The 26010-nt window shown below is 40.4% G+C and overlaps 1 protein-coding gene across 1 annotated transcript in view; it reads left to right on the forward strand.

Annotated features, from left to right (window-relative positions):
- CA1 (carbonic anhydrase I) overlaps positions 1–26010 on the forward strand; it is a 74998-nt gene that overhangs the window by 6901 nt on the left and 42087 nt on the right.

Here is a 26010-nt window from a genome sequence, read left to right on the forward strand (position 1 = left end):
GTGCGGATTTCTAACTGCTCAAGAGGTCAGCACCAATAACCCCTACATGAATGACCAATCAGTAAAGAAATAAGAAGCCTTTGCTTATGCTTAGCCTAATGAGGAAGGAAGAAGAGAGACCAGTCACAGTCCTGGCGTAGCGTATTTCCTGTCATCTGTCGCTTGCACTGTTTATATTTACAAGCACGCTGTTGTCGCTGTTTAGTCACTAAGTGGTATCCGATTCTTTGTGACCCCATGGATTGTAGCTGACCAGGCTCCTCCATCCATGGGATTCTTCGGGCAAGAATACTGGAGTGGGTTGCCATGTCCTTCTCCAGGGGATCTTCCCCACCCAGGGATCAAACCTGTGTCTCCTGCATTAATGGGCAGCTAAGCCACCCACAAACATACCAGTCATGAAACACTATACAGTAGAAAAATTCATTAAATTCTTTGCTAAGACCTATCTACCAAATAATATGTATGTCATATATGCAATGATGTAAATATTTTACATCAGGGCATGATACATCGCTTATTGTTTTCTTTCAGAACAAGAAAGCTCCATTCACAAATTTCGACCCCTCTGTCCTCTTGCCTTCATGCCCGGATTACTGGGCCTACTTTGGTTCACTGACTCACCCTCCGCTTCACGAGAGTGTCACCTGGATCATCTTTAAAGAGACCATCAGTGTGAGCGCGGAACAGGTAGCGTATCAGAGGGGCATGTGGGGAAATTGGAAGTGCAAGGCAGGATATCAGTTCAATTCATACTGAGGGAAATTATTATTGCAATTCGATTTTGGAGAGTCCCCTTTCAACTGGAAAAGATTTATTAGTGACATCAGGTCTATTAATAGCCAAAAAGTAGAATGTACTTATAAGCACTTTTTTTCTTTATGTAGAGATTCAGAATTCCCGCTCTTCTTTTCACCTTAATAAGGGAAAATCCACCCTCTTTGGGGAACTGTGACTCTTGAGTGGCATACCTTGATCGTTGATGTTGGTTTTTCATTTTTTTTTAAGCTTAAGCTCTTCAATATTCAGTAAAATAGCTCATTAATTATCACTTATAATTATAATAAAAACTGCCATTGATTGAGCAGCTCTTTTCATCAGGTGCCTTACATACATCTTGTCAGTCAAGTCTCACAGCAAACCTGCAGTGTGACCAGTCGGTATAAGAGCTAACACTTCTTTAGCATATGCTACATGCCAAACGCCATTCTCAGAACCTTATCTCTGTTGAGCCATTTAGCCTTCACCAAAACACAGTGAAATAATACCATATAGAAACTGAGGTGCCAAACAAGGAAGTCTCTTAGTCAAGTGCGCAAAAGCTGGAATGCTAATCCAGTCAGTCATTGATAATTGAAGCCAAATGCTTGGTGCAAAGACATGTGCAAGAACTGTTGGCTTCCTCCCTTTCCATCAGTGAAACCATTGCAGTCTTCAACCTGATTTTCTACATAACAGTGTATCAATCATATTAGAAAAAAAAAAGTGTTCTGTGTGACATCAAGAGCTATTGCTTCTCTAAACATGTTATCCTTCCCCCAAGCTGGCGCAGTTCCGCAGTCTGCTAGCAAATGCTGAAGGCGATCAAGAAGTCTGCATCAAGCAGAACTACCGACCACCCCAGCCTCTGAAGGGCAGGACAGTGAAAGCTTCATTCTGACGGGCCCTAGAGGAAGCTCACCTTCCCTCAAGAAGCACAGCTCTGCTTCTGACATAATCCAACAAAACTAGCTTTAAGAAATATGTTTATTTCAATACTAGTAAGACAGCCTGCTTGCGAATTTACTCTGCAGAATGCAAAATCTTTTTCTTCTTTATGTTGAACTCAAACAGTAATATGTAAGTTCACTAAACTTGTGCTTAAATTCAATCTGTTGCATTGACTTCCTTATCAGTGCAATTAAGGCATACTGGATTTCTTCATGACTTTATCCCTTCCTATTTTATTCAGTTTAATTGGACCCAAAATCATTTTATCCCTTTCTTCTTGTCTATTACGTACTATACGTTTAAATGGCATTAGGTTCTACTCCATTTACATTCAAGAATATTAAATGCGTTCATTTGCAACATTATTCTCTGCGATATCAGGTCTATTACTCAAATATAATGACCTAAGAGCAGCTTGAGATGAAATGTTAAGAATTCATTTGCTTACGCTTGAAGACAAATATGCAGCTAAAATGACAACTGGATTTTCTATTATGATAAAATAAATGGCCCAACATTGCTATTGTTTGTGTGCTCTGTTATGAAAACCATGTATCTCATTTAAGAACTGACACTTCTGGTTATTCCTCCACCCGATAGCGAGGCCAATGGGGTTGTTCCATTATTATAACTAGTTAGCTTATATGAAGAATCTGCATGTCAAATTTGGAAGAAAAATCACCTGTCAGTTATTTTTAAAATAATGAAGGAATCACTTGACTTAGAATCATACAGAAACATCACATAATCTTTTAGTCTGGTGTGTACTTAACCTGAAGTCGGTTCTTTCTGAAGCCATATCTACACTCAGAATTCTACAGATCTTGTGTCCAGCATTTAGTTTTGTGTTTTCTTTACTTTCTCTTCTCTGAGAAATCATAATGGCTATCAAAACCCACATCCATTCCCATGTTCCAGTCTTGTCTAATGTCACAGAGTCAGTCAAAACTTCTCACAACTGTCATCATGGTTAAAAAGACAGACAAACCAGATTCTTTATTGCTCTGAGGGCAATAAAGATCCTAGGAGACATCTTTGTACTTAAAAATCCTAGGAGACATCTTTGGAAATTTTTATTTGGAGCCCAGAATTTAAGTGAATCTTTATTAAAAATGGAAGGGCCAAGGAGCACTTCATTTATCTCAGCCCCCATAAGCATTCTAAAGGATTAAATACTTTCTTTGCAAACCTACTCTGACTGTGTGTGTTAATATGTATTTGCCAGATATTGAGAAGGCCTGGAACAGGCTCGATAAAATTTTCATCTAAAGTTATCAAAGGTATCATGAGGGCCAAAGAAAGTATGATTTTAAGAAATACCTTTGCAAAAGAGGCTCAGGACCTACAACACTTGAAAGTATTTTCTGAAAATAAATTGAACAATTTAAAAATAAATCTCATGGCGAGGATAAGAAAAGGGCCTGACTTGATGACCCACTTTTTTTAAAGAAAGTCAAAAATGGATTCCAGGATTTAAATATGTCTGTAAGTCTTAGCACGGAAAGGGCAAAGAAGTGACGGAAGATATATGATGGTCATCAAACCTTATCCCTTAGCTAAATGCCAGTTGGAAAGCGTGGTTCCCGGTTACTTGGCTTCTGCCAGAATTTCCCACATTTGGCAGAACGCGCGAGGTGCATTATGGGAGCGGCCCACGTTTCTCTGAAGTAGCCGATAAAGCAGCTGCTGAGAGGAGGCATGTGGACGAGACATCGGATCAGCTAAGCAGCAGCTCGGGTGCTCCTTTGACTCACATTCCTGTGTTGCGCCCTCTCCCTTTGTTGCCAACTTAGGTGGAGGATTTGAACGTCCCGCAAGGACTCTCTGTCTTTCCGCCATGTTTGGCCGCTGACTTTCTTTATGCCAAATCTGCGGGGCTTCTAACCATCCAGAATAACAATGGCAGCTGATGGGCTCAGCAAGAGGTTCAAAGTGGAAAGGTGCTTCTACTCCCTGGTGTCTTTTGTCTTAGGACCCCCCTCTTCATAAACATCACGCTGAGCTTTAATGAAACCCTTTAGGTAAAATGAGTCCAGGTACCTCCAGCTGCTTTCTAAGTTACTCATTTCCATAAGCTTCAGCAAAACAACTCTGAAAGCATTCAATTCATCAAAGAGAATTAGGGCAAAGGAAGGGAAGGGGGGAAATGTTGAAAGACTTAATTTCCTGACAGAACTCAAGGGAGAAAATTGTCCTTTCTTGTAATTCTGACTGTTCTGTATTACTGGTTCTTCCCTCTGTTGTCATCGTGGGTTCCTATAAATATGTGAGTAAAGCTATGAAACGTCTCCCCACCTGGCCACAAAATGAAAAGAATCCTATATATGTGAAATCTGACATAGATTTCTAGAGTATTTACGGACTCATGCCCTTCTTTGGTTCCTCATAACAAAGTCAATCCTGGACCCCAGGACGAGATCCTGACTCTAAACTATAAAGAAATATCTGAGCTACCATGGACTCCAGGTCTCTTTTTATCTCACTTCTTAACGTTTATTTTTGCTTTTGTGCCTCATTTTTTATAGCAGGTCGTTAGAAGAACAGTGTATTTCCAGTATAGCTCATGAATTATCCCTTTGCTGTTTTTCTGTTTTCCAAATATTATTTTGAGTTGGTATGAGGTCCCATTGTAAAAGGGATGAAAAAATTAAAAAAAAAAAAAAGATAATCCAAAGCTCTGTGAATTTGTTCATTTGTTTGTGGCCAGACTAACCAAGAATTACAATGAGAGTAAAAAGGCTTAGAAGGAAAAAGTCTTTTGAGGAAGAGATCATCAGATAATAATGGGTTCAAATCACTCTGTAAGTCATTGACCCTCTTTGTATCTTAGACCAGGAAAGCATAAGGAAATACTTACCTTCTGAACATTATCTTCATGATTATCTATAAATACCAAATACTTAGTTACCTACTGTTTTCTATGAGCCATTGCACTAGGATTCCCTTGTTACTCTTATTAGATTTGGCGATTTTAAATTTCACAAGGTAGACAAAGAGAAAGACAGGCATAGATGAACATGAAAAGCTGCATTTATTCCAGGACTGCTCCGTTTGACATAATGGAAACATGGATGTGGAATTGTAACCTACTGCAAGAAAATAGTGGATTTTATGTTCCTAGGCTTCTAAAGCTAAGGGGGAAATGTATAAAATAAAAAAGATCTTAATAGAAAGGTAACATACTTGAAAGAAGTTAGGAGAAATGGCCTCAGGTATTTCTGTTTACAAATATCACTTTTAACAGAGAAGTAATTCATAGGAATAACCTAGAGTCTTAAAGATATGTGCATACCCTCATTTTTAATCTTTACAAGTATCTTTAGTATCTTTATCCTAAAAGGAAACCCATGGACAAAAGGTAATGTGTGCAAGCATTAGAATGCTCAGAGCCCAAGTGCACTCACTAGAGGATTCTCCGAAAGGCATGTAGGCTAATCCCCTTACTATGAGAAGGTAGAAATAGCAATTATGTCAGAGAGGAATAGCGTTTAAGTGGCCTTATTCTTTCCCTTCAAAGACTAGAGAATATAACTTCCCCAAACCATCAGCAAATATTTTAATACCCTTTTAGAAGAAGATACAAGCAAAGCTATTTGGATGTGTTATTTTCCATCGTGTTATTAAATCACCCAAACTGCCAGCAAAAACAAACAAGCATACCATGCAGGAATAATGTTTAGTTACTCAGAAAAAATTAATTAGAAAATTAGTTACTTTGGTGTGTCTCACTCATACACCATAATAAACCTGAGATGGATTAGATTTTTCAATGAAATAATATGCTATAAAAATAAGAAAATATTTAAATATATGGTAGGAGAAGAACTTTTTCTCAAATACCAAAGCATACACTGAGAAATAACCTAAATATGTAGGTCAAACAACAATAACAAAAAGTTATAATGAAATTATTTGTCTTCTTTAGAAGACAAATTATTTGTCTTCTTTAGACAAATAATTGACAAATGTGTTAAAAAAAATCCTCAGTCTTAATCATCAAAGCAGTATAGCTTTACCAATGTTCTCTGATTCTTTGCATATAATATTGGTAAATATTTTTAAAATAATATTTTTAAAATATTTTTAAAAATATTTTTAAAATAATACACAAGTTGTCAGTGATATAAAGAAATAAGAACTGCCATACACTGCTGAAAAGAGCATAGTCAGTCCATTCCTGAATAATGCAAAAGTTGTATTCCTTCTCCAGGGGCTCTTCCCAACCCAGGGGTCTAACCTGCATCTCCTGCTTTGGCAGGAGGATTCTTGCCACGGAGCCTCCAGCAGGGTGGAATAGGTCAAATGTGACCTTGACTAACTGATGCCACCTCTGCGCTTGAAGTGATTCCTTTGGTTCCAACATTTCAAACACTATAACCCTCTATGTCTATTCCAAAAAGCTAGTAAACAGAAACCTCACCAGAATGGAGTTGTGAGACCAGAATAGGGTGCTCTCGCGTCCTGTGACCACAGCAGAGCCCGGCAAGAAGTGGAGCCAAAGACCTACCTTCCCTGACGAGGACCCGGTCAGTGGAGAGCAGTGGGTTCTGTTTCCTGGAGCCTCCTAACTTCCTTCCCCTCCCCGTAAAAGCCTTCTTCCCTTGCCATGCGGGTCGGGGGCAGGGGTGGGGGTAGGGGATGAGGGGGTTGGGGCTGACTTGAACATGGTTCACCAAGGCTGCAGACCCCGAACTGCAATTCTCTGCTGATCTTAAATAAACTTTTGTTTTCCTTTTTTTCATGGGGAAATAGCAGGCTGTCTCTTCGGTTTACGTCAACATTTAGAAAAGATCCCCATAGGTACTGGGGCTCCTGAGCAAACAGGTAGGACCCTCACCATTGAGCCGACTGAGCTCACTGCTTGTCTTGCTGACCCTGGAGCCTGGAGGTTTGCTGTCTCCTGGGTCCAAGTTTACACCATTCTTGTATTTGAAGTTCTTCAGGCTTTATCCAGAATCTGTTTCAAGGTTTCATTCTTTCCAGTTAAGACTTTGTTCCCTACTCTTTTCTCTGAGTTCAGTTCAGTTCAGTCGCTCAGTCGTGTCCGACTCTTTGCCACCCCATGGACTACAGCACACCAGGCCTCACTGCCCATCACCAACTCCCGGAGTTTCCTCAACCCATGTCCATTGAGTTGGTGATGCCATCCAACCATCTGATCCTCTGTTATCCCCTTCTCCTCCTGCCTTCAGTCTTTCCCAGCATCAGAGTCTTTTCCAATGAGTCGCTCTTTGCATCAGGTGGCCAAAGTATTGGAGCTTCATCTTCAGCATCAGTCCTTCCAATGAACACTCAGGACTGATTACCTTTAGGATGGACTGGTTGGATCTCTTTGCAGTCCAAAGGACTCTAAAGAGTCTTCTCCAACACCACAGTTATTAAAAGCTGCCAAATTTAAAAATAAGCTTTTCTAAAGCTTTCAGTTCAGCTCAATTCAGTCCCTCAGTCACATCCGACTCTGCGACCACATGAACCGCAGCACGCCAGACCTCCCTTTCCATCACCAACTCCAGGAGTTCACTCAAACTAATATCCATTGAGTCGGTGATGCCATCCAGCCATCTCATCCTCTGTCGTCCCCTTCTCCTCCTGCCCCCACTCCCTCCCAGCATCAGAGTCTTTTCCAATGAGTCAACACTTTTCATGAGGTGGCCAAAGTATTGGAGTTTCAGCTTCAGCATCAGTCCTTCCAAAGAACATCCAGGACTGATCTCCTTTAGAATGGACTGGTTGGATCTCCTTGCAGTCCATGGGACTCTCAAGAGTTTTCTCCGACACCACAGTTCAAAAGCATCAATTCTTCAGTGCTCAGCTTTCTTCACAGTCCAACTCTCACATCCATACATGACACCTGGAAAAACCATAGCCTTGACTAGACGGACCTTGTTGGCAAAGTAATGTCTCTGCTTTTGAATATGCTATCTAGGTTGGTCATAACTTTCCTTCCAAGTAGTAAGCATCTTTTAATTCCATTTCTGAAGCTTTAGCATTTAGCAAACAAAAATTTATAAATCTGGAAATTTAGATTGGAAATACAAGTTATTACTTATATTTAATCATTGATGCAGATTCAGTCCAATGTTAGTTCCTCTAAACAGTTAGTGAAATTAATAGGCCTGCTTAATGAAATCCTTTTAAACATTTTAAAATATATCAATATAGATTTAGTCTATGGAGTCTGTCAAGCATCTCAAATGTCTAACATGTTGGTCTTTTATACACTTAACAAGTAAAGGCTGGAGTGGAGTGGGGGATGGGCTTTTCTCATAAAGTAACTCTGATAAAAGAAATAAGTCAAATATACGCATTAGTAAGTTATCTTCTCTTAAAAATTTAAATACTGTACAAACTTAAGAAAGTTCTCCTAAACCTCTGAAATCAAAAGTCTCATATATTGCTGGGAGCCAGAGTGAGGAACTCCCCCCATGGCAAAGGTCATGAGGAAGGAGGCTTCGGCATAGGCAAAGGTGGAATCGAGCCTCAGGAAACCCCCTGTTCCCGAGCATCTACCCCCAAAACCAGAGTCTGCCTACATTACTGTTTTATGCTCTCACCTACACCTCTGACTTTACGGGGCGCTCTCCCCCATCACCTCTCTCGGAGAAGGAGTTAACCTACAGCTCCAGTTAATACAAATTCCCGGGCGTGACAAGAGTGTTTCAACTTACGAACTCCTCTGAAGGTTATCTAGCCTGCCTCTACGGGTTCGTCCGGCCACATGTGATTGTTTATAACCTCCCAACCGTGAGAAGCATGAGATGTTTTAGACTTACTAAAGGCAGATTCTTTTAGGAAGTCAGAAATTATTAGTATAGTGGGTTGATTAGGAGTTATATTGGTGAAGGGTTTTTCATTTGTTGGGCCAATATTTGCTGCTAAGTCTCCATATTCCCTGCCCTTATAATGAATATAACTAGCATATAGAAGAAATAAGTATTAACCTTTAAGACTAATCATGTTAACCTTAGGCTAAGTAAATTCCTTTCTTGATTGTAACCCACTACATCCTCACCCTATAGGAATGCAACTTTATCTGGAACCTTCAGAGGGTGGTGCCTGGTTTAAGGAAAATCACCCCTAGAAAATAAGTTTCTGATTGAAAGACCATTATCAGAAAGAAAGGATCATAAAATGTCAGCAGGCCTCATGGCCAGAAGATGATGTAAAACCCCTAAGGCCTTTTTGTATACATTTATATGAAGCACCTGATTTTGATAAAGATCAGGACTGCTGACCCCCGCATGATTTTAAAATTTCCATTTGTCTCTATGTGTAAAAAAAGGTATATAAGCAAACCTGAAAATAAAGAAAACGGATCAGTTTCTGGAAAGACTGATTCCCCTGTGTCATTCTTTCTTGTTCTCTGTTTTTCTGGCTAAATTCCCATCTGGAGCATGGGTGCTCACCAAGCCTGCTAATTTTGCCCTGGCATTTAAGTTCCACGTGAGAGGGAGCCCAAGGTGGGGCACCCTCCGCTATACAAGTGGGGGCTGCAAGCTTCTTGTCTCGAAGCTTTATTGGTATCCCACGTAAACCAAGTTATTCAGCCTCTTTTTCTCCACTAATATTTCCTACTATGCTATCCTTTTCTAATCTCTCTTTATATCTGTAATTAAAATGGTTCTTTCCTAGGATGCCAGCTCCAACCCCACTTCAAATTACCCTGGATCCCCGGGGCTGGACCCCAGCAATATATGTAATACTGTAAAATGTCAGGTTCTGTTCATTATTTCAAGCACCTTAAAGGTAATATTTCATAGGTTAGTCCAATGATTAAATAATTTCTAAACCTAGTACAAACCTGTTAATACTCTCATTTTAATTGATGTTATCATTACAATTAATTCATCATTTTATCTTTTTTTCCCTGATTTTCAGAGTTGCGTGCTAAAATAAACAGAAGAGACATATGATCTCATTGGGCTGAGGTTACTGATCAGAAGATCAATGCCAATTAAAGAATTCCAGGGAGGAACAAGGACCCACTTTGTTGCTATGAGGGGCCAGGCTGACTCCTCATGTGCCAAAGGTCAACCTGTGGGGTGTGTCCTGGAGGCAGTAGAATGTTTCAAGCTCACTCTACAACCTGGTACATGACATGTATCTTTCCCCAGTCTTCACGATCAATCTCATAACCTTTTTCTGGTTAGTAGTTGATTCTCTATAAGCCAATATTCTTCAGCACTTGAGTAAATTTAACTTCTCTTCATGGCATGATTGGAATCTGCATGTTTTTATCCGTTACATATTTGGTTTATCGATAATCCTATTGTTGTTTTATAGACCACTCCCTCCCTGATAAACAACCGATTTGATATTTATTTTGGAGTATTATCTAGGTTTGCACTGAGCCCAAGGTCTGTAGCTCAGCTACATGCACTCTTCCATCTCTGAAATCTGGGCTATAAGTCCCAGTGTACGGTGGTCGTGCAGGAGGCTCCACGGTATCTCTGAGTTCCTGGTTGCAGTTCATCCATCTTATCGAACATCCCCTCAGTACCGTGCGCCTTATTCCTCTTGAAGAAACATAAATTCATTGAAAGCATGACGCTCTTCCCTTAGGAAGTTTTTGCCTGTTTTATTTCTTGCTTCTGTCATGTCAGTCATTGTTTTAATCTTTTCAGTTCTGGTAAAATATGTGTTCCAATCATAACTCTAAACAGATCTTTCATGCACATTTGGGCAGGACAAGGCAGGTGGACAGGATATAGAATAGAGGTACTTAGTGCTAATTTTCTGAAAGTGGAGCTAAAAGGCTTGAAATAGGGCCATGCTGTCCTAGTACAGGCCAGCACAAGGTAGCTGAATTCTTCACTCCAAAGCCTTCCTTGATCCAGCCTGTTTTATGTCTTTTGTTCATGTGTTTTTAATGTCTACTTGGGTTTCTATTGTTGCCCTTGCCTCAGTACTTCATAACTCTCTGAGGGACTAGCCTTGTCCACCTTGAGAAACAAAAATGCTGAGGCTTGGATAGAGATGATGGTTCTGTGTTATGCTGAAGTTTCCAGACACTCCATTTCCTTTAATCCACTTCCAAGATCCTGGAAGGGCCCTAGCAATGTCTTCAGGTAGTCATATGTTCACGTAAAATTTACAGAAGATATTTAACCACAATTACACTTTGAGATCTTACCATCATTATATTTCCTGTGTCAAATGTTAAACAGGCTCCAGGTATTTTGAGATCCAGATAAGGGAATGTTGAACGTCAGTTTGGGTTTGATGGGATAGATTTATGTGATTCATGGTCATTTCCATATATTGATACTTTATTGTGAGCTATTAGTATAGCACACACTATGTCAAAACAAACATGCAGAACCCAAAGTGCAAAAGTGTCCTAGTGGCTCCCAGCTTCAGAAATTGCTGGGTTGTGAAAAGAAAGAGATTATGAAATGTAGAGACAGAGTAGATTGTCAAAATTTTTTTTTCAATCACCAAATATATAAAATTGTAAACAGAGAATTTGATCCTTATCCTAATCAAGGCAGATAGTTTTTTCCTCTAAGGAAGAGATCTAAGAATGCCTTATATACACTTAAAAGCACATCATGTTTTCATGGGAATAATACAAAATTAAAATGATTAGAATCCTGTTAGTCAGGCACAAATGTGAAGCAGTACTTCAAGGGTATGTGAAGTTTTAGGCACCTCATTGTGAATAACAAAAAACAAATTTTACTCAAGTATCCTGGAAGACTAAATTACCTTTCTATTCTTTGTACAGAAAATGAGATACATTTTTGTCATATAAAGAGATAATTGAAGGTTATGAAACAAAAATGTAAGGAAAAGGCATTATGGAGTTGTATCAGGCAGTTTGTTAATAAAAAATATTGTATTTTTTCTGGATTTTGTGATGTTTTTATTTACTAAATTTTTTTAATTGTTTGTTATGACCTTTTGTTCTTAGTAGATATTCATCTCAGAAATGGATTTTAATTATTACTTTTGTATTTTTTGTGGTAAAATTAAATTTACCAATTTAGGCAAACAGTTCTGTGACATGAAGTACGCTCACCTTGTTATGCAATTGTCCCCTCTGTATCCATCTCCAGGCCTCTTTCACCTTCTCCGCCTAAAAGTCCATTCCCATTAAACTATCTTTCTACTCTCAGTAATTCCCCAGGTTCTCCTTCCTCAGCCCCTGGTACTGCTATTGTGCCTTCCAGCTCTGTGAATCTCACTATTGTAGGCGCCTCGTGTAAGTGGAACCGTATTTGCATTATTCCTTTGTCCTTTTGTGTCTGCTTTTCACTTGCTTAGTCTTCAGGGTTCACCGATGTTGTACCATTCGTTCTGAAGGCTGAATAACAGTATATTGTATGCATATACCACATTCTGTTTGTCCATTCATCTGTCAATGGACGTGTGGGTTGTTTACACCTTTTGGCTATTATAAACGATGCTGCTATGAACATAGGTATACAAATATTTGTTCTCGTCCTTGCTTTCAATTCTTTTAGGTTCATACCCAGAAGTGGAAACACTGGTTTACACGGTAGCTCTACATTTAATATTTTAGGAACCACCATACCATTTTCCACAGTTGCAAGCTTTATATGTCTATAAGCAATGCACAAGAGGTTCTAATTTCTCCACATCATTGCCAACACTTGTTATTTTCTGAGGTTTTTTTTTTTTTTATGTGGCAGTGGGTGACAGAGATTATTTTCCTTGGCTTTTGATAATAGCCATTGCCCTCTCCAATAGTCAACTAATGGGTGCTAAGTATATTCCAACTTGCAGAGGGCCCTCAACACTTGAATACAGGGTGAGAAGCTAGAGATATGCGTCCCAGGCAGTCCAATGGCCAAAGTGGGATAGACGTGAAGTAGTGGTAGGAAACCATAAGCTTGGAAAAGAGAGAATACATGCGAGATGCAACGGATGTGAACAGGAAGTAGGGGGGGGAAGCCATTTCACAACTGTGTCAACCAATTGCAATCTTGACCTCTGATTTCCATAAAGATCAGATCTTTCACAAAGTAAACATGTCATTTTAAAGAGTATCTGAGACGACCACGCAGTCATGATGCGCCGTTTAAATCGATGATGGGAGAGCTTCAGTGGGAAGAGCACAGAGACCAAGCTATGAGGCTGTAAGGGGAGAAGGAAAGTGGCTACTTTTGCTTGAAAATGTCTTAACTCACTTGGTCTGCCACTGATTGGCAGGCTTCAAACTCCAGCTGCAAGGGAAGCATTTTCTGAGCCTCCCTGGAGAGAACTCATGACCTCAAAAGCCGCCCCCTGAAGCTGCGTCCAGAGGCTTGGTACTGTCCCAAGAAGAAAGCCTGATTTACATTCTGGGAGGCAGGACTGTGTTGGGAGTGTGGTGAGGCTGACATGACAGTGACAAGCCTGGAGCGTCTTGGCTCTGATGCAGGGCTATTGGACCATCTGAGGAATAGGAGACCCAACCCCAATATCACACAATTCTATCAACCTGGAATTCTCTAGTTTGTTCCTCTCTTTCAAAAGCAGTTAACTTTTAAGAAAGACGGAGGGTCAATTTTGAAAACCTATAAGGAAACCCAAAAGAGACTCCTGTGCTTGTCAACTGCCTCAGTTAGAATGAAACACAATTATCAAATGGTATTTATGTTTGATTTATACAAGCAAAATGGAAACAATACGTGATTATGTATCTCAACTAAAGACAGAGAAGATTTTTAAAATTACAAATGCAATTTACAAATATTCCGCATTTTTCCCTCCAATCCTTTGTGTTTTTATTTATTTTCTAATATGATCAGCTACAAAAGTCAAGAGTCCCTTGTCTCTTGTTCCCTCCAAGCATATTCCCTTCCAGGCAACAAGTGATACCATGTTGGTGTTTTGCCACTCACTTGTCAATGAATGCACTCGCATGTATACATGCAGAAATGTGTTATATACAAAATCAGGATCATCTTTTGCCTTTGCTCTGCAATTCACTTTACACACTTAAAATATTGTCAATGCTGTCATCTAGAACCATTAGTTTAGCTATACGCCTTTGGTCATTTTGAAATGCCTCTTCTTACAATCTCCGATTCAATTAACATCCTTATACTTCAAATTATTTGAACAATCAATTATTATTAATTCTTCAGTAGCATGGAGTTCTCAACATCACATTTAGAAAACCCAGTCTCTATCCATTTATGATTCACATGAGCACTACACACTAATAATTGTACCACCTCATGCTTCCTTAAGGAATATCGTCAATGGTTTGCATTTTGCCCTCCATCCTTTCTGTTTCTCATTGCTTTGAATTTCATTTTCTGACTCAATGGTCACATAGAAAGTCTTTTCACACACCACTGTCCATTGGTGAGCAGAGTCTAAACACTCTTCTTTCGGAGGCAAGGGAAAAGGTGACCTTTCTGTGTTCGGGATAAGAAAGGGTGTGGTGGGTTCTCCCCTCCCCAGCTGTCTAGATTAGCAAGTTCTGCACCAGGCTGCAGGTCTTCCCCAGAGTTGCTGACGTTGACCTCTAAGAAGCAGGCAGCACACTGGCAAGTAGCAAAGCAAATTTTCTCCAGAGACCAAGAAAGATCCACTAGGCTGAACTGGTTGTCCCCACTCTGGGAGCCAAAGTTTCTGAGTTTCTCACCCTAAAATATCACGCCTGTTTCCAGCCAGGAGCCACTGCCTGCCCCAGTTCTAGAAACACTTAGGCTCCACACCTGACATGTGTTCATAAAACTTATATTTTGGAACCCCTTCAGTTCTGTTCAGTTCAGTTCAGTCGCTCAGTCATGTCCAACTCTTTGCGACCCCATGAATCACAGCACACCAGGCCTCCCTGTCCATCACCAACTCCCGGAGTTCGCTCAGACTCACGTCCACCGAGTCAGTGATGCCATCCAGCCATCTCATTCTCTGTCGTCCCCTTCTCCTCCTGTCCCCAATCCCTCTTAGAATCAGAGTCTTTTCCAATGAGTCAACTCTTCACATGAGGTGGCCAAAGTACTCGAGTTTCAGCGTTAGCAACATTCTTTACAAAGAACACTGAGGGGTGATCTCCTTTAAAATGGACTGGTTGCATCTCCTTGCAGTTCAAGGGACTCTCAAGAGTCTTCTCCAACACCACAGTTCAAAAGCATCAATTCTTCAGTGCTCAGCCTTCTTCACAGTCCAACGCTCACATCTATACATGACCACAGGAAAAACCATAGCCTTGACTAGACAGACCTGGGTTGGTAAAGTAATGTCTCTGCTTTTCAATATACTATCTAGGTTGCTCATAACTTTTCTTCCAAGGAGTAAGCGTCTTTTAATTTCATGGTTGCAGTCACCATCTGCAGTGATTTTGGAGCCCCCAAAAATAAAGTCTGACACTGTTTCCACTGTTTCCCGTCTATTTCCCATGAAGTGATGGGACCAGATGCCATGATCTTCGTTTTCTGAATGGTGAGCTTTAAGCCAACTTTTTCACTCTCCACTTTCACTTTCATCAAGAGGCTTTTAGTTCCTCTTCACTTTCTGTCATAATGGCGGTGTCATCTGCATATCTGAGGTTATTGATATTTCTCCTGGCAATCTTGATTCCAGCTTGTGCTTCTTTCAGCTCAGGATTTCTCATGATGTACTCTGCATATAAGTTAAATAAGCACGATGACAATATACAGCCTTGACGGAATCCCTTTCCTATTTGGAACCAGCTTGTTGTTTCATGTCCAGTTCTAACTGTTGCTTCCTGACTCGCATACAGTTTCTCAAGAGGAAAGTCAGGTGGTCTGGTATTCCCATCTCTTTCTGAATTTTCCACAGTTTATTGTGATCCACACAGTCAGAGGCTTTGGCATAGTCAATAAAGCAGAAATAGATGTGGTTTTTTGTGTTTTTTTTAACTCTTGCTTTTTCGATGATCCAGCGGATGTTGGAAATTTGATCTCTGGTTCGTCTGCCTTTTCTAAAACCAGCTTGAACATCTGGAAGTTCACAGTTCACGTATTGCTGAAGCCTGGCTTGGAGAATTTTGAGCATTACTTTACTAGTATGTGAGATGAGTGCAATTGTGTGGTAGTTTGAGCATTCTTTGGCATTGCCTTTCTTTGGGATTGGAATGAAAACTGACCTTTTCCAGTCCTGTGGCCACTGCTGAGTTTTCCAAATTTGCTGGCATATTGAGTGCAGCATTTTCACAGTATCATCTTTCGGGATTTGAAATAGCTCAACTGGAATTTCATCACCTCCACTAGCTTTGTTCATAGTGATCTTTCTAAGGCCCACTTGACTTCACAGTCCAGGATGTCAGGCTCTTGGTGAGTGATCATAGCACCATGATTATGTTGGTCATGAAGAATATTTTTGTACAGTTCTTCTGTGTATTCTTGCCACTTCTTTTTCATATTTTCTGCTTCTGTGAGGTCCATACCATTTGTGTCCTTTATCAAGCCCATCTTTGCATGAAATGTTCCCTTGGTATCTCTAATTTTCTTTTTTTTTTTTTTAATTTTAAAATCTTTAATTCTTACATATGTTCCCAAACATGCACTCCCCTCCCACCTCCCTCCCCATGACATCTCTCTGCGTCATCCCCATGCACCAGCCCCAAGCATGCTGTATCCTGCGTCAGACATAGACTGGCGATTCAATTCTTACATGATAGTATACATGTTAGAATGCCATTCTCCCAAACCATCCCACCCTCTCCCTCTCCCTCTGAGTCCAAATGTCCGCTATACACATCTGTGTCTTTTTTCCTGTCTTGCATACAGGGTCGTCATTGCCATCTTTCTAAATTCCATATATATATGTGTTAGTACACTGTATTGGTGTTTTTCTTTCTGGCTTACTTCACTCTGTATAATCGGCTCCAGTTTCATCCATCTCATCAGAACTGATTCAAATGAATTCTTTTTAACGGCTGAGTAATACTCCATTGTGTATATGTACCACAGCTTTCTTATCCATTCATCTGCTGATGGACATCTAGGTTGTTTCCATGTCCTGGCTATTATAAACAGTGCTGCGATGAACATTGGGGTACATGTGTCTCTTTCAATTCTGGTTTCCTCGGTGTGTATGCCCAGAAGTGGGATTGCTGGGTCATAAGGTAGTTCTATTTGCAATTTTTTAAGGAATCTCCACACTGTCCTCCATAGTGGCTGTACTAGTTTGCATTCCCACCAACAGTGTAGGAGGGTTCCCTTTTCTCCACACCCTCTCCAGCATTTATTGCTTGCAGATTTTTGGATCGCAGCCATTCTGACTGGTGTGAAATGGTACCTCATTGTGGTTTTGATTTGCATTTCTCTGACAATGAGTGATGTTGAGCATCTTTTCATGTGTTTGTTAGCCATCCGTATGTCTTCTTTGGAGAAATGTCTATTTAGTTCTTTGGCCCATTTTTTGATTGGGTCGTTTATTGAGCTGCATGAGTTGCTTGTATATTTTTGAGATTAGTTGTTTGTCAGTTGTTTCATTTGCTAATATTTTCTCCCATTCAGAAGGCTGTCTTTTCACCTTGCTTATATTTTCTTTTGTTGTGCAGAAACTTTTAATTTAATTAGATCCCATTGGTTCATTTTTGCTTTTATTTCCAGAATTCTGGGAGGTGGATCATAAAGGATCCTGCTGTGATTTATGTCGGAGAGTGTTTTGCCTATGTTCTCCTCTAGAGTTTTATAGTTTCTGGTCCTACATTTAGATCTTTAATCCATTTTGAGTTTATTTTCGTGTGCGGTGTTAGAAAGTGATCTAGTTTCATTCTTTTACAAGTGGTTGCCCAGTTTTCCCAGCACCACTTGTTAAAGAGATTGTCTTACTCCATTGTATATTCTTGCCTCCTTTGTCAAAGATAAGGTGTCCATAGGTCTGTGGATTTATCTCTGGGCTTTCTATTTTGTTCCATTGATCTATATGTCTGTCTTTGTGCCAGTACCATACTGTTTTCATGACTATGGCTTTGTAGTAGAGCCTGTAGTCAGGCAAGTTGATTCCTCCAGTTCCATTCTTCTTTCTCAAGATTGCTTTGGCTATTCAAGGTTTTTTGTATTTCCATACAAATCTTGAAATTATTTGTTCTAGTTCTGTGAAAAATATCGCTGGTAGCTTGATAGGGATTGCATTGAATTTGTAAATTGCTTTGGGTAGTATACTCATTTTCACTATGTTGATTCTTCCGATCCATGAATATGGTATATTTCTCCATCTATTAGTGTCCTCTTTGAGTTCTTTCTTCAGTGTTTTATAGTTTTCTATATATAGGTCTTTAGTTTCTTTAGGTAGATATATTCCTAAGTATTTTATTCTTTTCGTTGCAATGGTGAATGGAATTGTTTCCTTAATTTCTTTTTCTACTTTCTCATTATTCGTGTATAGGAATGCAAGGGATTTCTGTGTGTTGATTTTATATCCTGCAACTTTACTATATTCATTGATTAGCTCTAGTAATTTTCTGATGGAATCTTTAGGGTTTTCCATGTAGAGGATCATGTCATCTGCAAACAATGAGAGTTTTACTTCTTCTTTTCCCATTTGGATTCCTTTTATTTCTTTTTCTGCTCTGATTGTTGTGGCCAAAACTTCCAGAACTATGTTGAATAGTAGCGGTGACAGTGGACACCCTTGTCTTGTTCCTGACTTTAGGGGAAATGCTATCAATTTTTCACCGTTGAGGATAATGTTTGCTGTGGGTTTGTCATATATAGCTTTTATTATGTTGAGGTATGTTCCTTCTATTCCTGCGTTCTGGAGAGTTTTTATCATAAATGGATGTTGAATTTTGTCAAAGGCCTTCTCTGCATCTATTGAGATAATCATATGGCTTTTATTTTTCAATTTGTTAATGTGGTGAATTACACTGATTGATTTGCGGATATTGAAGACTCCTTGCATCCCTGGGATAAAGCCCACTTGGTCATGGTGTATGATCTTTTTAATGTGTTGTTGGATTCTGATTGCTAGAATTTTGTTGAGGATTTTTGCATCTATGTTCATCAGTGATATTGGCCTGTAGTTTTCTTTTTTTGTGGCATCTGTGTCAGGTTTTGGTATTAGGGTGATGGTGGCCTCATAGAATGAGTTTGGAAGTTTACCTTCCTCTGCAATTTTCTGGAAGAGTTTGAGGAGGATAGGTGTTAGCTCTTCTCGAAATTTTTGGTAGAATTCAGCTGTGAAGCCATCTGGACCTGGGCTTTTGTTTGCTGGAAGAACTCTGATTACAGTTTCACTTTCTGTGCTTGTGATGGGTCTGTTACGATTTTCTATTTCTTCCTGGTTCAGTCTTGGAATATTGTACTTTTCTAAGAATTTGTCCATTTCTTCCACTTTGTCCATTTTATTGGCATACAACTGCTGATAGTAGTCTCTTATGGTCCTTTGTACTTCTGTGTTGTCTGTTGTGATCTCTCCATTTTCATTTTTAATTTTATTGATTTGATTGTTCTCTCTTTGCTTCTTAATGAGTCTGGCTAATGGTTTGTCAATTTTATTTATCCTTTCAAAGAACCAGCTTTTGGCTTTGTTGATTTTTGCTATGGTCTCTTTTGTTTCTTTTGCATTTATTTCTGCCCTAATTTTTAAGATTTATTTCCTTCTACTAACTCTGGGGTTCTCCAATTCTTCCCTTTCTAGTTGCTTTAGGTGTAGAGTTAGGCTATTTATTTGACTTTTTCCTTGTTCCTTGAGGTATGCCTGTAATGCTATGAACTTTCCTCTTAGCACTGCTTTTATAGTGTCCCACAGGTTTTGGGTTGTTGTGTTTTCATTTTCATTCATTTCTATGCATATTTTGATTTCTTTTTTGATTTCTTCTGTGATTAGTTGGTTATTCAGAAGTGTGTTGTTCAACCTCCATATATTGGAGTTTTTAATAGTTTTTCTCCTGTAATTGAGATCTAATCTTAATGCATTATGGTCAGAAAAGATGCTTGGAATGATTTCGATTTTTTTGAATTTATCAAGTTTAGATTTATGGCCCAGGATGTGATCTATCCTGGAGGAGGTTCCATGAGCACTTGAAAAAAAGGTGAAATTCATTGTTTTGGGGTGAAATGTCCTATAGATATCAATTAGGTCTAACTGATCTAATGTATCATTTAAAGTTTGCGTTTCTTTGTTAATTTTCTGTTTAGTTGATCTGTCCATAGGTGTGAGTGGGGTATTAAAGTCTCCCACTATTATTGTGTTATTGTTGATTTCCCCTTTCATACTTGTTAGCATTTGTCTTACATATTGCGGTGCTCCTATATTGGGTGCATATATATTTATAACTGTTATATCTTCTTCTTGGATTGCTCCTTTCATCATTATGTAGTGGCCTTCTTTGTCTCTTTTCACAGCCTTTGTTTTAAAGTCTATTTTATCGGATATGAGTATTGCCACTCCTGCTTTCTTTTGGTCTCTATTTGCATGGTATATCTTTTCCAGCCCTTCACTTTCAGTCTGTATGTGTCCCTTGTTTTGAGGTGGGTCTCTTGTAAGCAGCATATAGAGGGGTCTTGTTTTTGTATCCATTCGGCCAGTCTTTGCCCTTTGTTTGGGGCGTTCAACCCATTTATGTTTAAGGTAATTATTGATAAGTATGATCCTATTACCATTTACTTTATTGTTTTGGGTTCGGGTTTATACACCCTTTTTGTGTTTCCTGTCTAGAGAATATCCTTTAGAATTTGTTGGAGAGCTGGTTTGGTGGTGCTGAATTCTCTCAGCTTTTGCTTGTCTGTAAAGATTTTGATTTCTCCTTCGTATTTGAATGAAATCCTTGCTGGGTACAGTAATCTGGGCTGTAGGTTATTGTCTTTCATCACTTTAAGTATGTCTTGCCATTCCCTCCTGGCCTGAAGAGTTTCTATTGAAAGATCAGCTGTTATCCTTATGGGAATCCCCTTGTGTGTTATTTGTTGTTTTTCCCTTGCTGCTTTTAATATTTGTTCTTTGTGTTTGATCTTTGTTAATTTGATTAATATGTGTCTTTGGGTGTTTCGCCTTGGGTTTATCTTATTTGGAACTCTCTGTGTTTCTTGGACTTGGGTGATTATTTCCTTCCCCATTTTAGGGAAGTTTTCAACTATTATCTCCTCAAGGATTTTCTCATGATCTTTCTTTCTGTAATTTTCTTGAAGAGATCTCTAGGCTTCCCCATCCTGTTGTTTTCCTCTATTTCTTTGCATTAATTGCCTGGGAAGGCTTTCTTGTCTCTTCCTGCTAGTCTTTGAAACTCTGCATTCAGATGCTTATCTATTTCCATTTCTCCTTTGCTTTTCACTTCTCTTCTTGTCATAGCTATTTGTAAGGCCTCCTCAGACAGCCATTTTGCTTTTTTGCATTTCTTTTCCATGGGGATGGTCTTGATCCCTGTCTCCGTACAATGTCACGAACTTCAGTCCATAGTTCATCAGGCACTCTATCAGATCTGAGCCCTTAAATCTATTTCTCACTTCCACTGAATGATCATAAGGGATGTGATTTAGGTCATATCTGTATGGTCTAGCGGTTTTCCATACTTTCTTCAATTTAAGTCTGAATTTGGGAATAAGGAGTTCATGATCTGAGCCACAGTCAGCTCCCGGTCTTGTTTTTGCTGACTGTATAGAGTTTCTCCATCTTTGGGTGCAAAGAATATAATCAATCTGATTTCGGTGCTGACCATCTGGTGATGTCCATGTGTAGAGTCTTCCTTGTGTTGTTGGAAGAGGGTGTTTGCTATGACCAGTGCGTTCTCTTGGCAAAACTCTATTAACCTTTGCCCTACTTCATTCCATATTCCCAGGCCAAATTTGCCTGTTACTCCAGGTGTTTTTTGACTTCCTACTTTTGCATTCCAGTCCTCTATAATGAAAAGGACATCTTTTTTTGGTGTTAGTTCTAAAAGGTCTTGTAGGTCTTCATAAAACCATTCAACTTCAGCTTCTTCAGCATTACCTGTTGGAGCATAAACTTGGATTACTGTGATTTGAATGCTTTGCCTTGGAAATGAACAGACATCATTCTGTCGTTTTTGAGACTGCATCCAAGTAGTGTATTTCGGACTCTTTTGTTGACCATGATGGCTACTCCATTTCTTCTGAGGGATTCCTGCCCGCAGTAGTAGATATAATGGTCATCTGAGTTAAATTCACCCATTCCAGTCCATTTTAGTTCGCTGATTCCTAGAATGTCGACATTCACCCTTGCCATCTCTTGTTTGACCACTTCCACTTTGCCTTGATTCATGGACCTGACATTCCAGGTTCCTATGCAATATTGCTCCTCACAGCATCAGACCTTGCTTCTATCACCAGTCATGTCCACTACTGGGTATTGTTTTTGCTTAGGCTCCATCCCTTCCATTTTTTCTGGAGTTATTTCTCCACTGATCTCCAGTAGCATATTGGGCACCTACTGACCTGGGGAATTCCTCTTTCAGTATCCTATCATTTTGCCTTTTCATACTGTTCATGGGGTTCTCAAGGCAAGAATACTGAAGTGGCTTGTCATTCCCTTCTCCAGTGGACCACATTCTGTCAGACTTCTCTGCCATGACCTGCCCTCCTTGGGTGGCCCCACAGGGCATGGCTTAGTTTCACTGAGTTAGACAAGGCTGTGGTCCTAGTGTGATTCGATTGACTAGTTTTCTGCGATTATGTTTTCAGTGTGTCTGCCCTCTGATGTCCTCTCACAACACCTACCTTCTTACTGGGGTTTCTCTTACCTTGGACGTGGGGTATTTCTTCAAGGTTGCTCCAGCAAAACACAGCTGCTGCTCCTTACCTTGGACAAGGGGTAACTCCTCACTGCCGCCCTCTCCTGACCTTGAACATGGAGTAGCTCCTCTAGACCCTCCTGTGCCTACACCAACACCGCTCCTCGGGTGTGGGGTAGCTCCTCCCGGCCGTCGCCCCTGACCTCGGACGTGCTATAGCTCCTCTTGCCCACGGCCCCTAATCTCGGATGCCGGGTAGCTCCTCTCGGCGCCGCCCCTGCCCTCCGACGTGGAGTAGCTCCTCCCAGCCACCGCCTCTTACCTTGAATGTGGGGTAGTTGGGCTTGGCCCGCCGTTCCTGCGCGTTTACAGCCTGGCACTCTGGGACACTGCCCCTACCCTCGGAAGTCGGGTAGCTCCTCTCCACCGCGCTTGTGCGCCGTCGCAGCCACCCGCGCTTGTGGAAACCCTTCAATTCAGTTCACTTCAGTCGCTCAGCCGTGTCCGACTCTGCGACCCCATGAACTGCAACACACCAGGCCTTCCTGTCCATCACGAACTCCTGGAGTTCACTCAGAATTGCATCCAACAAGTCAGTGATGCCCTCCAGCCATCTCATCCTCTGTCATCCCCTTATTCTCCTGTCCCCAATCCCTCCCAGCATCAGAGTCTTTTCCAATGAGTCAACTCTTCACATAAGGTGGCCAAAGCACTGGAATTTCAGCTTCAGCATCATTCCCTCCAAAGAAATCCCAGGGCTGATCTCCTAGAGAATGGACTGGTTGCATCTCCTTGCAGTCCAAGGGACTCTCAAGAGTCTTCTCCAACCCCACAGTTCAAAAGCATCAATTCTTCGGGGCTTAGCTTTCATCACAGTCCAACTCTCACATCCATACGTGACCACAGGAAAAACCATAGCCTTAACTAGATGGACCTTGGTTGGCAAAGTAATGTCTCTGCTTTTCAGTATGCTGTCTAGGTTGCTCATAACTTTTCTTCCAAGGAGTAAGCATGTTATAATTTCACGGCTGCAGTCACCATCTGCAGTGATTTTGGAGCCCAAAAAATAAAGTCTGACACTATTTCCACTGTTTCCCCATCTATTTCCCATGAAGTGATGAGACCAGATGCCATGATCTTCATTTTCTGAATGTTGAGCTTTAAGCCAACTTTGTCACTCTCCACTTTCACTTTCATCAGGTGGCTTTTTAGTTCCTCTTCACTTTCTGCCATAAGCATGGTGTCAGTTGCATATCTGAGGTTATTGATATTTCTCCCAGCAATCTTGATTCCAGCTTGTGCTTCTTGCAGCCCAGCATTTCTCATGATGTACAGTGCATATAAGTTAAATAAGCAGGGTGACAATATACAGCCTTGACATACTCCTTTTCCTATCTGGAACCAGCCTGTTCTTCCATGTCCAGTTCTAACTGTTGCCTCCTGACCTGCATACAGGTTTCTCAAGAGGTAAGTCAGGTGGTCCGGTATTCCCATCTCTTTCAGACTTTTCCACAGTTTCTTGTGAGCCACACAGTCAAAGCCTGTGGCATAGTCAATAAAACAGAAATAGATGTTTTTCGGGAACTCTCTTGCTTTTTCCATGATCCAGTGGATGTTGGCAATTTGACCTCTGATTCCTCCGCCTTTTCTAAAACCAGCTTGAACATCTGGAAAGTCTCGATTCATGTATGGCTGAAGCCTGGCTTGGAGAATTTTGAGCATTACTTTACTAGCATGTGAGATGAGTGCAATTGTGGAAACCCTTAGGCATTGGTAATTCAACATGTTGAATCTTGACAGCAAGGCATTGACAAGAAGAGAGGATCATGCATTTGCGATCAGAGTATCATTTTCCCCAATTTCTTGTGTCTTCTTCATATCTGTGCTCAGAGATTATGGCGACAGTTGTTCTCCATCATCTCATAAACAAGTTCATCATCCAGGTTGTGTAGCAGGTAAAGAGGAGAAAGTTTTTAAATACTTAAAGTGAACCAACTTTTTATAAAGTTATCTAGAATAAAACTCAAACAAAGTCTGTTAAGCGACTTACCGATTCTTGCAAATGTTAATCTTGAAGTTACATTCTGGGTACGAACGGGTGCAGGCTGCTGTGGCATGAAGACCATATTTGGCTTCCCCGTGCTGCAATGTGAGAAATTCCTTCTACTGTAATAGTATTAGGGAGGCTGTGTCCAGCCAAGCAGGGTTCACTTTCTTAACTCATAGAGGTTTATCTGGTCAGGTAAAGTTTCAGCATCATTGAATCTCACCTTTCATCATCCATTAAGGTGGAGCCTAAACTATCTACTTCTAGATTTATGTGCCTGTGATTTTTGCATGTTGCTCCAAAATGAGGAGTAAGTTTACACCCCAGATAAAGCCACGTCTCTGGAATATAGAAGTGGTTGTTCAAACTGATGCAGTATAGTCTCTCGAGCAGATATTATGAATCAGTTCAGAGATTGTCACCCTTTATAGGATGAAGATGATCGAATGAATCATTCTGCTTCCTGCGGCTCAGGGGCCCCTCTGAGGCCAGAGTCTTCCTCGAGCCCCTGCCCATGTTTCTGCCCACCTCCCCTGTGCAGCTTGGGTCTCTTAGCTGCTGGGGCTTTTTGCATCCATCCTTTGGCAATACAGAGAGGGCAGAGGGCCACCTTCAGAGCCAGCAGCAGTTGTTGCTGCCAGTCCTGTGATCATAAGCTGAAGACCCCCCTCCAGCCTTCTCAGGCTGCTCCCTCACCACGTACCCCTTGGCTGGCACTGCAAGGTGGCTGGTGTTCAGGGTAATTTAATACTTTCACCTCGGTCACAATTTATGACATATTGAACGCTGAAACATTTATTCTTCAGCTAGGTTTCAGGTTTCTAGTACTAAGATTAGAGCAAGTCTTAAGCAAAGAGACAGTATCCCTTTCCTGAAAATGGTGTCCCAAGATTCTGGCCCATTTTCCTGAGAGGAGATGATTCTTAGCTTTGTGTGTATTGCAGCGGTCTTCCTTGATTGAAATTGCTGTCATTCCAACTCCAGCTACATATTCTGGTCGCCTCACATTGCTTGTTCACAGCATCACAAATGTCACACAGAAATAAAGAACAGACTCAAGTCACTCATTTATCCATCCCAACATTTGACAAATAATTACTGAGGATCTGTTAAGAGTAGTGGAAGATTACTAACATCTTATCATCTAGTAGAAAGACAAGTATACACATAGTCATAACCAAGGTTTTCATATGAAAAATGTCATAAGAAAGATATAAAACAAATTCTACAGCCACCCAGAGATCTTTCCCAACTTGGGAGAATTGCTAATTTCATGAAAGACTTCATTAAGGAAATACTTATCATCTGAGATTTACGTTGGATAATGGCTGGATTTTCCCAAGTGGATTTGTGTGTTTGGACTGGAAAGCTGGATGTCCTACACGTAAACGCAGCACACAGCAAAGCCTGAAGGTGGAGAGAAACACAAAATCAATTCGAAGAGAACATATAATCCTGTTTTACTAAAATGTAAACAATATAAAAGGAACTAGCAAGATGTAAGACTGGAGAAAGATGTTTGTAGTGCAGGTTGTGATGCTCACCTTTTGTGAAAAGTATTAGGAGCTCTGTTAACGCAGTCTGTTAATGAAAGAAAGGAATGTCTTAAAACTCAGAATAGCACCAGGCCTCA

The sequence above is a fragment of the Ovis aries genome, chromosome 9, assembly GCF_016772045.2.
Source record: "Ovis aries strain OAR_USU_Benz2616 breed Rambouillet chromosome 9, ARS-UI_Ramb_v3.0, whole genome shotgun sequence".
Lineage (NCBI taxonomy): Eukaryota > Metazoa > Chordata > Mammalia > Artiodactyla > Bovidae > Ovis > Ovis aries.